At 41.9% G+C, this 13,631-nt stretch overlaps 1 protein-coding gene across 2 annotated transcripts in view; it reads left to right on the top strand.

Annotated features, from left to right (window-relative positions):
* The first annotated feature begins 2,665 nt into the window (after positions 1 to 2,665).
* The window catches only part of LOC138981273 (uncharacterized), an 88,363-nt gene continuing 77,397 nt past the window's right edge, over positions 2,666 to 13,631 (top strand). Inside the window, exon 1 of one of the 2 annotated variants that reach the window (XM_070354121.1) lies at positions 2,666 to 2,998. The gene's annotated coding sequence lies outside the window, so the exon portion shown is untranslated. The remainder of the gene's footprint in view (positions 2,999 to 13,631) is intronic. The other variant, XM_070354120.1, reaches the window with a different exon arrangement.

Raw genomic sequence — 13,631 nt, 5'->3', positions numbered from 1 at the left:
ATATGTCTGCTCGTCTATTGTTGCGCGTCTTTCTCAAGCGCTACTCCCTAGTGCTGGTTTTCTTTTTGTCAGTCTGTTTCACTTTTTTTTTTCCCCCCCTCTTTCCGCTTTGTTTCCGTTTTGCATTGTTTCTGCTTGCTTTGTTTAGCTAGAGGTCCTGCTGTCAGCGATGAACTGATAGTTCATGCCTGCTAACAGAACGCAATTCATCCGAACTGGTGAACTGCAACATTTGCTTGGAGGAGTTATTCGACTAACAAGGTTATATTAGACGCGATCGTTTCGTAGTAAAGACTGTGTAACTAATTCGGTTACCCAATCGCTCTGCACTATTGTTGTGTAATTCCGCCTACGCCCGTCTTTTTACATTTAGTCAAGTTATGACTAAATGTTTTAACATAGAGGGGGGAATCGAGACGAGGGTCGTGGTGTATGTGTGTGTGTGTGTGTGTGTGTGTGTGTGTCTGTGTGTGCGTGCGTGTAGAGCGATTCAGACCAAACTACTGGACCGATCTTTATGAAATTTGACATGAGAGTTCCTGGGTATGATATCCCCACACGTTTTTTTCATTTTTTTGATAAATGTCTTTGATGACGTCATATCCGGCTTTTCGTGAAAGTTGAGGCGGCACTGTCACGCCCTCATTTTTTAACCAAATTGGTTGAAATTTTGGTCAAGTAAAGTTCGACGAAGCCCGGACTTCGGTATTGCATTTCAGCTTCGTGGCTTAAAATTTAATTTATGACTTTGGTCATTAAAAATCTGAAAATTGTAAAAAAAAAATGTTTTCATAAAACGATTCAAATTTACGTTTATCTTATTCTCCATCATTTGCTCATTCCAAAAAAACATATAAATATGTTATATTTGGATTAAAAACAAGCTCTGAAAATTAAATATATACAAATTATTATCAAAATTAAATTTTCGAAATCAATTTAAAAACACTTTCATCTTATTCCTTGTCGGTTCCTGATTCCAAAAACATATAGATATGATATGTTTGGATTGAAAACACGCTCGGAAAGTTAAATCGAAGAGAGGTACAGAAAAACGTGCTATCTTTCTCAGCGCAACTACTACCCCGCTCTTCTTGTCAATTTCACTGCCTTTGCCATGAGCGGTGGACTGACGATGCTACGAGTATACGGTCTTGCTGCGTTGCATTGCGTTCCGTTTCATTCTGTGAGTTCGACAGCTACTTGACTAAATGTTGTATTTTCGCCTTACGCGACTTGTTTAACGTAGAGGGGGGAATCGAGACGAGGGTTGTGGTGTATGTGTGTGTGTGAGTGTGTGTGTGTGTGTGTGTGTGTGTGTGTGTGTGTGTGTGTGCATGTGTGTGTGTGTGTGTGTGTGTGTGTGATTCTATGTGTGTGAGTGAGTGTGTGTGTGTGTGTGTGTGTGTGCGCCTGTGTGTGTGCCTGTGTCTGTGTCTTTCAATAAATATGTCAGTGGGTAGCTGGATGGCCGAGTGGTAACGCACTTGCGCTCGGAAGCGAGAGGTTGCGAGTTCGACCCTGGGTCAGGACGTTAGCAATTTTTCTCCCCCCTTTCCTAACCTAGGTGGTGGGTTCAAGTGCTAGTCTTTCGGATGAGACGAAAAACCGAGGTCCCTTCGTGTACACTACATTGGGGTGTGCACGTTAAAGATCCCACGATTGACAAAAGGGTCTTTCCTGGCAAAATTGTATAGGCATAGATAAAAATGTCCACCAAAATACCCGTGTGACTTGGAATAATAGGCCGTGAAAAGTAGGATATGCGCCGAAATGGCTGCGATCTGCTGGCCGATGTGAATGCGTGATGTATTGTGTAAAAACAAATTCCATCTCACACGGCATAAATAAATCCCTGCGCCTTGAATATGTGCGCGATATAAATTGCATAAAAAAATAAAAATAAAAAATAAATCCCTGCGCTTAGAACTGTACCCATAGAATACGCGCGATATAAGCCTCATATTGATTGATTGAGTATCATATTTCTGTGGTTATGATTTGACAGTAAAGGGCTGACCGGCACGGTTGGCCTAGTGGTAAGGCGTCCGCCCCGTGATCGGGAGGTCGTGGGTTCGAACCCCGGCCGGGTCATACATAAGACTTTAAAATTGGCAATCTAGTGGCTGCTCCGCCTGGCGTCTGGCATTATGGGGTTAGTGCTAGGACTGGTTGGTCCGGTGTCAGAATAATGTGACTGGGTGAGACATGAAGCCTGTGCTGCGACTTCTGTCTTGTGTGTGGCGCACGTTATATGTCAAAGCAGCACCGCCCTGATATGGCCCTTCGTGGTCGGCTGGGCGTTAAGCAAAAAAACAAACAAACAAAAAAGTAAAGGGCTGTCTACCCTTTCTGTTTTCAAAACCATCGTGACCATGTCATCGCAGTATGACAGAAAAAAAAGAAGAAGCAAAAAAATGTCCTCCGACCTTTTGTTTGCTTCCATTCCGACAATCAATTTCACAGATCGCATCGCACAAGTTTCTTATGTCAGTCCCCTCAGAACTCCCCCCTATCCTCCAATACCCCCTCCCCCCCCCCCAACTTTCCCAAACCGGGGGCGTTGAGAAAAGGGGAGGGGTTTGTAGCGCAACGTCACAGTGATATAGGGAGGCGTACAGAGCCGGGAGAGACGGGAGAAAGGTGAATGAATATTTGATGCGCCCGCCGGCCGGACTACAAAAGGAGGACCCCCTCGCCGGCGTCAGCGACTGCAACCACCACACCACCGCCAGCCCAACGACTAGGACGACGACGACGAGGACACTGCTGCCACAGCGAGAGCTGAACGAAAGAGCTATACCCCTACCCCTACCCCTTGGGCTCGGCACTCGATCGTACCTTGTTGTCCTAGGCGCTGCATCCGTTTTCTGCCAACCATCCAGTACCTAGTGCAAGCACTCTCGACTCAGCCGCACACGTCGGTCCCTGTCACTTTCTGCTGTCTCTTGTCTCTTTGCCACCTTTCGTCGATCAACTCATCTAGTTCAGCTTACAGGTAAGTGTTTGTGATTTTGGTTTTGATTCGCCAATTGGATACAGTTTGTGTTCTGTCTTTGAATAGATGCAGTGTTTCGTATTATATCTGTGTTATATACGATGATTGCACTTTTTTCTTTTTGTGTGTATTTTAATTGAATACTGTTTGTATTGTGTCTTTGAATAGATGCAGTGTTCGTATTGTATTTGTGTTTTATACGATGATTGTATTGTTTTCTGTTTTCTTTTTCTTTGTTTAAACGGAAACAGTGTTTGTGTATTTCTTTTTAATGCAAACATTGTTCTATGCATACAGTGTTTTCTTTGTTGCTTTAAATGGAATTCACGGAAAGATCCATACTGGACGAAGGAGACACTTGCAGTCCCTGATTTACCATATTATTTAGGATTATTATATGAACAAGAGAAATAGGCGTGACTAGTGCACTGCTTTTCTATTTGTTTGTTTGTTTGTTTGTTTATTGTTGTTGTTGTTGTTGTTTTTGTTGTTGTTACAAAAACTAAGAAGAGAAATAGAAGCATGACAGAGATAAATTGATTCGTAAGATTTATGTACCTGTAACCCTAATTTCTCGAAATGACGAAATACGAGTTTTGATCCTCCTAAAAATTGTTAGAACAATCAAGAAAAAGAATAAACATAAAAATAAATACTATCAAATACAAGTTAAACAAAAATATGAAAAGAAAATGAACACAGAAAGGTGGAAAGTTCGATGCTTTACAAAATGAAAATCTTGATACTCTGTCTCGGTTTCTGCTTGCAAAAGTTTTTTCTTGTTCACTCTTTTCATTTTGGGGGTATAATTTTGGGGGTCTGGGTGGCCGAGTGGTAACGCACTTGCGCTCGGAATCGAGAGGTTGCGTGTTCGACTCTGGGTCAGGCCGCTATTTTCTCCCCCCTTTCCTAACCTAGGTGGTGGGTTCAAGTGCTAGTCTTTCGGATGAGACGAAAAACCGAGGTCCCTTCGTGTACACTATATTGGGTGTGCACGTTAAAGATCCCACGATTGACAAAAGGGTCTTTCCTGGCAAAATTGTATTGGCATAGATAAAAATGTCCATCAAAATACCCGTGTGACTTGGAATAAAGGCCGTGAAAGGTAAAGTTTCGCCTAACAGGCTTGAGGTTTGCTGGTCGATGTGAATGCGTTATATATTGTTTGTCTGTCTGTCTGTAAAAAATTCCATTTCACACGGCAGAAATTAGTATGTAAAGCGCGGAGAGCACAGTTAATTGTGGTTCGCGCTATATAAGCTCACCATAATAAAAAAATAAAAAATAAAATAATTTTGTAGTATACATTATTTTCTGCTTTGTGTTATTCTCGCTGGTGTCTTGATCAATAAGACCAATATTTTAATGTTAAGAACTTCTGGTGTCTCTTTTTGATGTATAGAAACGACGGGCGCTGTGGCGGGGTGGTAAGACGTCGTCCTCTTAATCGGAAGGTCGAGGGTTCGAATCCCGGCCGCGGCCGCCTGGTGGGTTAAGTGTTGAGATTTTTCCGATCTCCCAGGTCAACTTTATGTGCAGACCTGCTGGTGGCTTATCCCTCTTCGTGTGTACACGCAAGCACAAGACCAAGTGCGCACGGAAAAGATCCTGTAATCCATGTCAGAGTTCGGTGGGTTATAGAAACACGAAAATACCCAGCATGCTTCCTCCGAAAGCGGCGTATGGCTGCCTAAATGGCGGGGTAAAAACGGTCATACACGTAAAACTCCACTCGTGCTTTTGTTTGTTCGTTCATGGGCTGAAACTCCCACGGATTTTACGTGTATGACCGTTTTTACCCCGCCATTTAGGCAGCCATACGCCGCTTTCGGAGGAAGCATGCTGGGTATTTTCGTGTTTCTTTTACCCACCGAACTCTGACATGGATTACAGGATCTTTTTCGTGCGCATTTGGTCTTGTGCTTGCGTGTACACACGGGGGTGTTCGAACACCGAGGAGAGTCTGCACACAAAGTTGACTCTGAAATAAATTTCCGCCGAACCTGGGATCGAACTCACGCTGACAGCGGCCAACTGAATACAAATCCAGCGCGCTACCGACTGAGCTACATCCCCGCCCCCACTCGTGCTAAAAACATGAGTTAACAAAGAAGAAGAAGAAGAAGAACTGTCGGCATTTCCGCGAAAAAACCCGAATAATGCCCCTCTGGTCATTGCAATTGCGTATTTGATTTCATTCAATCGTATCGTTTGCAGAGCTTGGGTGTTCAATCGAACAAATGAAATGCTATACCCATTTCAATTTGCTGTTTTCCTGGTTCGAGGCAATTGTGAACACAAGGTGAAAGTCACCGCATGCGCTTCGTCAAGTTCCTGATCGGAATCCAATGCGATAATGATAAGAGACAAAAAGACTTGATTCACAAAAGGCTTGTGTTTGAAAATCTGTTTTCAGCCATGAAACAAAAACTTTAAATCTTTGTTTGGTTGATGTCATCATTCTTATAGATTTTAAGGTGATAAGTAGCACGGCATGTAATGTTTTTGGCTGTTTTCAGCAATTGCCATTAGAAATGGAACCGACTTGTTCGTTGATTGCTTGATGTTATTGTTTTAAATTTCCAAATGTCAAGGGGATTATTTTTTCAATTCATTTTTTTTCTTTCTCTCCAGGTGTTTCAATTAGAAATGAAATATAATTTTTGATCGGTGTTTGCTTGTTGTTATGGTTGTTGTAGATTTCCGACTCATTAGGTATTGGACTGTTTTTCTTTTTTAATGAATATGTTTTTAGAAGTTTACGGCGATTAGCTATTGGACACATAATGAAACGAAATTATCGATTTGTGCTTAGCTGTTGTTACGGTTGTTGTATATGTTTTGATATAATTATTTACGGGCAGGGAATCTTATGCATTTGTAAAGGGAAAGCAAACAGTTTCCGGCGCATTGCCACTAAATTTTAGTATGTGTTTGTTATCGCCTTCATTTTAGCATCACGATCTGGAAGAAAGATAATTTTAACCGTGGTGGAACATACTTTGTTGAACTGTCTGAGGATGCTTAACGTGCGTAAACCATGAGCGACAGAGCAATTCGCGCTTTTCCAGAACATTCCAGAAAAAACCCACAGGCACGGGTTTTCCCAGCAAATCTGAATAACACGATATGTTCCAAAGCAAATCGAACAATGTACGTTTACGCAATGCGGTGTACGGAGGTTCGTTAGCAGCCCGGTCTCTGGTGCCTTTGTTACGCAGGTGGAATAAATAATCAAGTCAATGTTCGCGTAAAGGGTATTCTGTAGCACACGCACGCATGCACGCACGCGCGCGCGCTCACTCTCTCTGTCTCTGTCTGTCTCTCTCTGTGTCTGTCTCTCTCTGTCTTTCTCTCTATCTGTCTCTGTCTGTCTGTCTGTCTCTTTGTCTGTCTGTCTGTCTCTCTCTCTCTCTTTCTCTCTCTCTCCCTCACACACACACACACACACACACAACCTCGCACACATATTTGTATAAAGTTAAAAAACAAAGGATTACTGTACTCACCGATACAAAGACGACACAAGACGATTACGAATTTTCGCTTCTGGAAGCTTATTTATATACTCAGAATATGACTTGCACGATTTCGCACACGTACGTATATAAAAGCGCGCGTGCAAACACGCGGGTGCCTCTTAGCATATAATCACGTCATGTCCCAAATTTAATAGACACTAGTGCTGGGGACAGAAATATTAAGTTAGCATAGCACGCGGGTACAGGAACAGTTACTGTTCTGCTTTTGCAACCTTAAAGTAAAAAATTTAAATTCGACAGTTATACCTCTCTCAATCTCTGTATCTGTCTGTCTGACTGTCTTTCTGTCTCTGTCCCATTGTCTCTTTAAGCCTGTGACTGTGTCTGTCTTTCTGTCCATCTTTGTCCCTCTATCTGGCTCTGTCTCTCTGTCTCTGTCTCTGTCTCTGTCTCTGTCCCTCTCTCTGTCTCTGTCTCTCTGTCTCTGTCTCTGTCTCTGTCTCTGTCTCTCTGTCTCTGTCTCTGTCTCTGTCTCTCTGTCTCTGAATCTCTGCTTTGTTTGTATCTGTGTCTCTTGCGCTCTGGGTCTGTCCATTTTTTACATTTAGTCAAGTTTTTCTAAATGTTTTAACATAGAGGGGGAATCGAGACGAGGGTCGTGGTGTGTGTGTGTGTGTGTGTGTGTGTGTGTGTGTGTGTGTGTGTGTGTGTGTGTGTGTGTGTGTGTGTGTGTGTGTGTCTGTCTGTCTGTCTGTCTGTGCGTGTGTGTGTGTAGAGCGATTCAGACCAAACTACTGGACCGATCTTTATGAAATTTGACATGAGAGTTCCTGGGAATGATATCCCCGGAGTTTTTTTTCGATAAATGTCTTTGATGACGTCATATCCGGCATTTTGTAAAAGTTGAGGCGGCACTGTCACACCCTCATTTTTCAATCAAATTGATTGAAATTTTGGCAAAGCAATCTTCGACAAAGGCCGGACTTTGGTAATGCATTTCAGCTTGGTGGCTTAAAGAATAAATAATGAATTTGGTCATTACAAATCGGAAACTTGTCATTAAATTTTTTTTTGTAAACGATCCAAAAACAATTTCATCTTATTCTTCGTCATTTTCTGATTCCAAAAACATATACATATGTTATATTTGGATTACAAACAAGCTCTGAAAATTAAAATTATGATTAAAATTAATTGTCCGAAATCGATTTAGAAACAATTTAATCTTATTCCTTGTCGGTCCCTGATTCCCAAAACATATAGATATGATATGTTTGGATTAAAAACAAACTCGGTACGCTAAAAAGAATAGAGATAGAGAAAAGCGTGTTATCCTACTCAGCACGACCATTACCGCACTATTCTGGCTTGTCGATTTCACTGCCTTTGCCAGTGCCACGAGCGGTGGACTGACGAAACTACGAATATGCGGTCTTGGTGAAAAAAAGCAGTGCGTTCAGTTTCATTCTGTGAGTTCGACAGCTTGACAAAATGTTGTTATTTCGCCTTACGCGACTTGTTGTTTAGTCTATCTGGCTCTCTGTCTGTATGTCTTTCTCTTTGTGTTTGTTTCTCTCTCTGACAGACAGACAGACAGTCAGACAGACAGAGTGAATAAAAGCAGAAAGGACGTACGAGAAAAGAAAGAGAGAGAGAGAGCAGTTAGAAAAGGAGACAAAAGTATTAGAGCTAAGAGGTGAACGCAAATCTCGTTTTAGCTTGGAGGCTTGATTGAATGAAAACACTCCGTATTTATCTAACACACTGTCCTAGAGAAGTAATCTCATTCTGTGAGTTTTACAAGCTCCCCTTAGTTCTAACTTCATCAGATAACTTTTTCTTTCCCACCTTCCTTTTCCTTGAGGCGATAAAAGGAAGGGAAAATCTTCCTTTATCTCTTCGTGTTCTATGCCCCCCTTCGGCAGATTTTCTCCGTTCCTGTTCCGTGTTTTTGTGCATTTCCCACATGTTTTCTTTCCCCGGCGACATTTTCATCGCCTTTTCTTGTGATTTTCGTAATTAAGAATCTATTTAAGCTTTTTTCCTCACTGAAATCTTTGCAACTGTGGTTTTGTTTTGAAGTTTACGTTTGGACTTAAAGAAAAGTTGGTATATGACATATCCACCAGCTTGTTTGACATTAATTGTTTAGGGAAAGTTTGGAAACTCATTGGTGCTCTTACCGGCACGGTTGGCCTAGTGGTAAGGCGTCCGCCCCGTGATCGGGAGGTCGTGGGTTCGAACCCCGGCCGGGTCATACCTAAGACTTTAAAATTGGCAATCTAGTGGCTGCTCCGTCTGGCGTCTGGCATTATGGGGTTAGTGCTAGGACTGGTTGGTCCGGTGTCAGAATAATGTGACTGGGTGAGACAGTGAAGCCTGTGCTGCGACTTCTGTCTTGTGTGTGGCGCACGTTATATGTCAAAGCAGCATCGCCCTGATATGGCCTTTCGTGGTCGGCTGGGCGTTAAGCAAACAAACAAACAAACAAACAAACAAACATTGGTGCTCCTTTGCCTTCCTCTCCGAATGATCAATAATGTCCAGTGTCAAGGATCTGTGCAGGCTTTTACATGGGTTATAAGAGCATCTTTCTACTTGAAAACCAGCAGCCGGGGTGTACATTTTTGGCGTATGTCCAAGTGGATGGAAGGAAGGATGCTCTTTTTCCATGTCAAAGCTTGGGCTTTTCATTTGCGGCCAACACAATACAATTTAAGTCTGTACTTACATTTGAATATAACTTGGCTTAGGACATCCCCATACTGTGTAACGTACGAGGGTTGTTTCAAAAGTTCCTAGCCTACATATAAAGGATGTTGTCTAGAGTACGGAACATTGACACCCTTTTGAACCTGCCTCTTATAAGGTAACATGCAAATGATCATGTATGTCGTCATTATAGCCATGCAGTCATCACATAACCACTACTTGCTGCTGCTTGCAAAAGGGGCACAATACAGTGCCTAGCGGTATTAACATATTTGCCCCCAAAAGGCCTTAAACCCCGAGGACGTGACAGGGCCGTGACAGGAAGACTACTCTGACCGTTGATGACGTCGTGATTATTATGACTACATACCTGCTATTGTGTGTGGCCTTCTACAAAGGAGTTGAAAATGTGTGTTAAGTTTCATAGATCTAGCAAACCTCCCTCATATGTAGACTACGAACTTTTGAAACAACCCTCGTAGTAGGGCAAGGCCTGTCGATAACATTATTTCGATTCTTTTTCTGTTGGAAGTCTCATCTAAAGCTTTTAGCTAAAGCTGACGGCAATTAACCTATTTGGAATCATGTTACTATTCCTGTTAGTGTACATATGCGTGCGCGAGTGTAGTATGCTTCGTATGGTATTTTTATCTGTTGTCTTATTATTTGTTTTGTCTTTTAATGTGCACCACACTGAAATTTCTCTGTATGAGATAATAAAGTATTCGTATTCGTATTCGTATCTACATGTGTACGGGAAAAGGTGGAAGGGAGGTAACGCTTCCAACTTCCTCTTCGTCGAGAAGCCGTACATTTCACCACACTGAAAAGAAAGTGTGTATCCTTGAGGCAAAAGTGATTACACCTCAGTGTTGCCTGATGGCTTACTTTTCTGGACACATGATGCTGAATTGGAAAAACAGTACGTTCCTTAGTTACACAAAAAGGAGTGTCGAAAAACAAAATGTTGACAAAAAATGTATTAGAGAAATGAAGAAAGACATAGATCTATAAATAAACGAAGATAGAAAGGAAGGTACACGGAGAGACAGAAATGTACGTAGGTTAATAAACGAACAAAGAAGACAGACAGACAGACAGACAAACAGCCAGACAGAGAGATAAATAGTAAGAAAACCGGAAGCACGCAAGCAAGCCAGCGAGCAAACAGCAACAAACAAAAACAAAAGAAAAACAAACAAAAAACCAAAAAACAAGAAAACAGAAAACAACAACAACTTAACATTTAAGGCTGAAACAAATGATATTTACAGCCACGTCTGCATACATGAAAGAGACTGTATCGATGGCCTTGTTCCTAATTTAGCTCACTTTCCCCCAAACATCTGTGCTGAGCGCTCTGTTGCGAACACAGCCGTTGTTGGCTACTGCAACGTATTTTTTTTCCAGACACAGATCATATGATGAGATTTTGTGATGAGATTTTTTTTAAGATGGAAGGAAAGCTTTTTCATTTATGGTTATTATTTTTGGGGGAACAGGATTGCGTGGTTTTTTTATATTTTTTATCGAGCACGTGCGCATTCGATGATGAAAACTAGAAACTTTCCTTTGGACGTAATGCCCTTCCACTTGAGGCAATGCTGTTAAATCAGCTTTTAAGAGACCGCTTCAAGCTGTTTAAACGATGTTGTGGTCTAAATACCGTGACCACATTTCTAGCGATTTGTACTTGCATGTACATCCGAATTTTCAATATGCATGATCTTATTTGAATATCTTCTTTTTGTTCTCCAATCTTATTTGTTTTGATCTCGAAAATGATTGAATTGAGAAAATGTGGAGGATGCAGTGTGTGTGTGTGTGTGTTTGTGTGTGTGTGTGTGTGTGTGTGTGTGTGTGTGTGTGTGTGTGTGTGTGCGTGCGTGCGTGCGTGTGTGTGTGTGTGTGTGTGTGTGTGTTTATGTGAAGATGCGTCGGAGGAAAGTTTCCATTTCTTATGGAGGCATTTTAATGGACATTAGAATTGTTGTAACTGTTATGTGTCTGCCAATATTCTAACAGAAAATATTAATTTGTTACGGTCACAAAATCTTAGACGAACCCCCCCAAAAATGGTCGATCTAGTTGTGTTGAATTACCAACAGACGAATTCACTCAGTATCTTTTCGGAAACTATCAACGCTGTATTTGTCTTCGTATTTACATATATATCTATCATTCCACCTTATAAACATGATCAAATCAAATCAAATCAAATGTTCATTATTAACTCAAGCATGAGAAATTACAGTGAGAGAGAGAGAGAGAGAGAGAGAGAGAGAGAGAGAGAGAGAGAGAGAGAGAGAGAGAGAGAGAGAGAGAGAGAGAGAGAGAGAGAGAGAGAGAGAGAGAGAGAGAGAGAGAGAGAGAGAGAGAGAGAGAGAGAGAGAGACCGAGAGAGAGAGACCGAGACCGAGAGAAAATCAGTTTTGGCGTTTCATTCAAGATGGCATTTAGCCCAAGCGCTTCAGACAGGTTAACTTTATACACGGCATCTTATCCTATTGTTTCCTGTTCGATATTTTAATTGGCTTTTGTGTCTGAGCAGCAAATTTAAAGCAAAGATTGGAAAATCAGACCGAACGAACAGAAAAGATTCACATATCGCATTAAGCAGAAAAGGTTCAAAAAGTCAATTCATCGTCTTACTCGTTCGTAAGCTGGTGAAGATTGTAATGGTCTTATGAGTCTGAGATGCAAACGTAACGACTGAAAGTTTAGACCGAATATAAGACGGCAAGCAACTACATTAAAAACAAATCCTTGTTTCAAATCGTCTTTTTACTCTGTCGTAATCTGGTCCATAATTTGTGGTCTTTCGTGTCTAAAAAGCAAATGCAATGCCTGAAAGTAAAGACCGAACAAAAAACAAACAAACAAAAACCCAGAGAAGGTTAAAGGCACAGTGCTCCTCCCGTAAACCATCACAGATGCTGTCAGGCTTTTACACACAGTACAAACACCCTTCCATTTGAACGCTCATCAAACGGGAACATCCTAGGTGAATTAATTTTGCAGAATGTCTCAGAGACAATCGGACCGTGGTGCGTTTTGGCGCTAGACCTAACTTTTAAAATCTAAATAATAAATTGACAGCTTGTCGCACAAACATTCTTAAATCATAAAAGAATTCTTTTTTCATCAAGACAAGATCAGTACAATTCGAAGATTTGAAAGTTTGAAAAAAGAAACGCCCGGAAGCAGGGTCACGCAAGGTCGTGGTTCTCGTAGCAGACGACGGTTTATGCCTATCGCCAGTTCCTCTGAACAGTCAAAAGCAATCGCGAGAGTTCTTGTGAACCACAGCCGTTTGTTTTGTGCATAGTCAGAGGTACATAATAACGTGCTATTGCAGATAAGCTCACAGCGAGTTGCATTCAAATTACTAACTGACGACTGCATTGTGAAAAAGACCGGCACGGTTGGCCTAGTGGTAAGGCGTCCGCCCCGTGATCGGGAGGTCGTGGGTTCGAACCTAAGACTTTAAAATTGGCAATCTAGTGGCTGCTCCGCCCGGCGTCTGGCATTATGGTGTTAGTGCTAGGACTGGTTGGTCCGGTGTCAGAATAATGTGACTGGGTGAGACATGAAACCTGTGCTGCGACTTCTGTCTTGTGTGTGGCGCACGTTATATGTCAAAGCAGCACCGCCCTGATATGGCCCTTCGTGGTCGGCTGGGCGTTAAGCAAACAAACAAACAAAAATTGTGAAAAAGGGAAACTGGATCACACGGGTTCACGATGGCTCAGGGGTAAGATAAACCACGCACAAATTGCTCTCTCGTTACGGAGGGCACCTGGGATGTTCTCAAGCGGTGAGTGTTTAAATGAAAAGGTGTTTGTACTGTGTGTAAAAGCCTGACAGTATCTGTGATGGTTTACGGGAGGCTTACTGTGCCTTTAACATTTAGCAGGTTCAAAAAGTCCTTCTTTCAAATTCGTCGTCTTAACGTCTTTCGCTAGTCCGGATTTTAATGTTCGTTTTTTAGCCAGCGCGAGGCCTGAAAGTATAGACTAAACACATAGACAAGGCCATGCCCCCGTCAGATTCTAAAGAGTGATAAACCGTACGAAGCAATCCATAGTTCGCAGAATAACCCTACTTACGTGTCCCATGAGCTTAACCTTTCCCAAGGGCATGAACGAGTTAAAATACACTGTGAACTGAACTGAACTTTGAAACACGCGGCCCATCATTGCATCGATGCAATCTTTAAAATCGATTTGCTCTAAAGTCCAGTGATTTTATCAGAGTCTTAAAGTTTGGAGCTATTTCTGCATAGAAACTTACCTCGGAGACAGATATCATTCTACAATACACAGCTAAAACCGTGGCCATAAAGTTGGATTTTGTTTATGTGTAACGGTAAATTGTTTGCAAAAGCAACGGACACCGCTTGGTCGTTAATTTTCCTCGGTTAATTCCTCCCCATAATC

This window comes from Littorina saxatilis, linkage group LG12 (genome assembly GCF_037325665.1).
Source record: "Littorina saxatilis isolate snail1 linkage group LG12, US_GU_Lsax_2.0, whole genome shotgun sequence".
Lineage (NCBI taxonomy): Eukaryota > Metazoa > Mollusca > Gastropoda > Littorinimorpha > Littorinidae > Littorina > Littorina saxatilis.
Note: the sequence above shows the minus strand (reverse complement) of the source record. Positions and strands in the feature narration are given on the sequence as shown.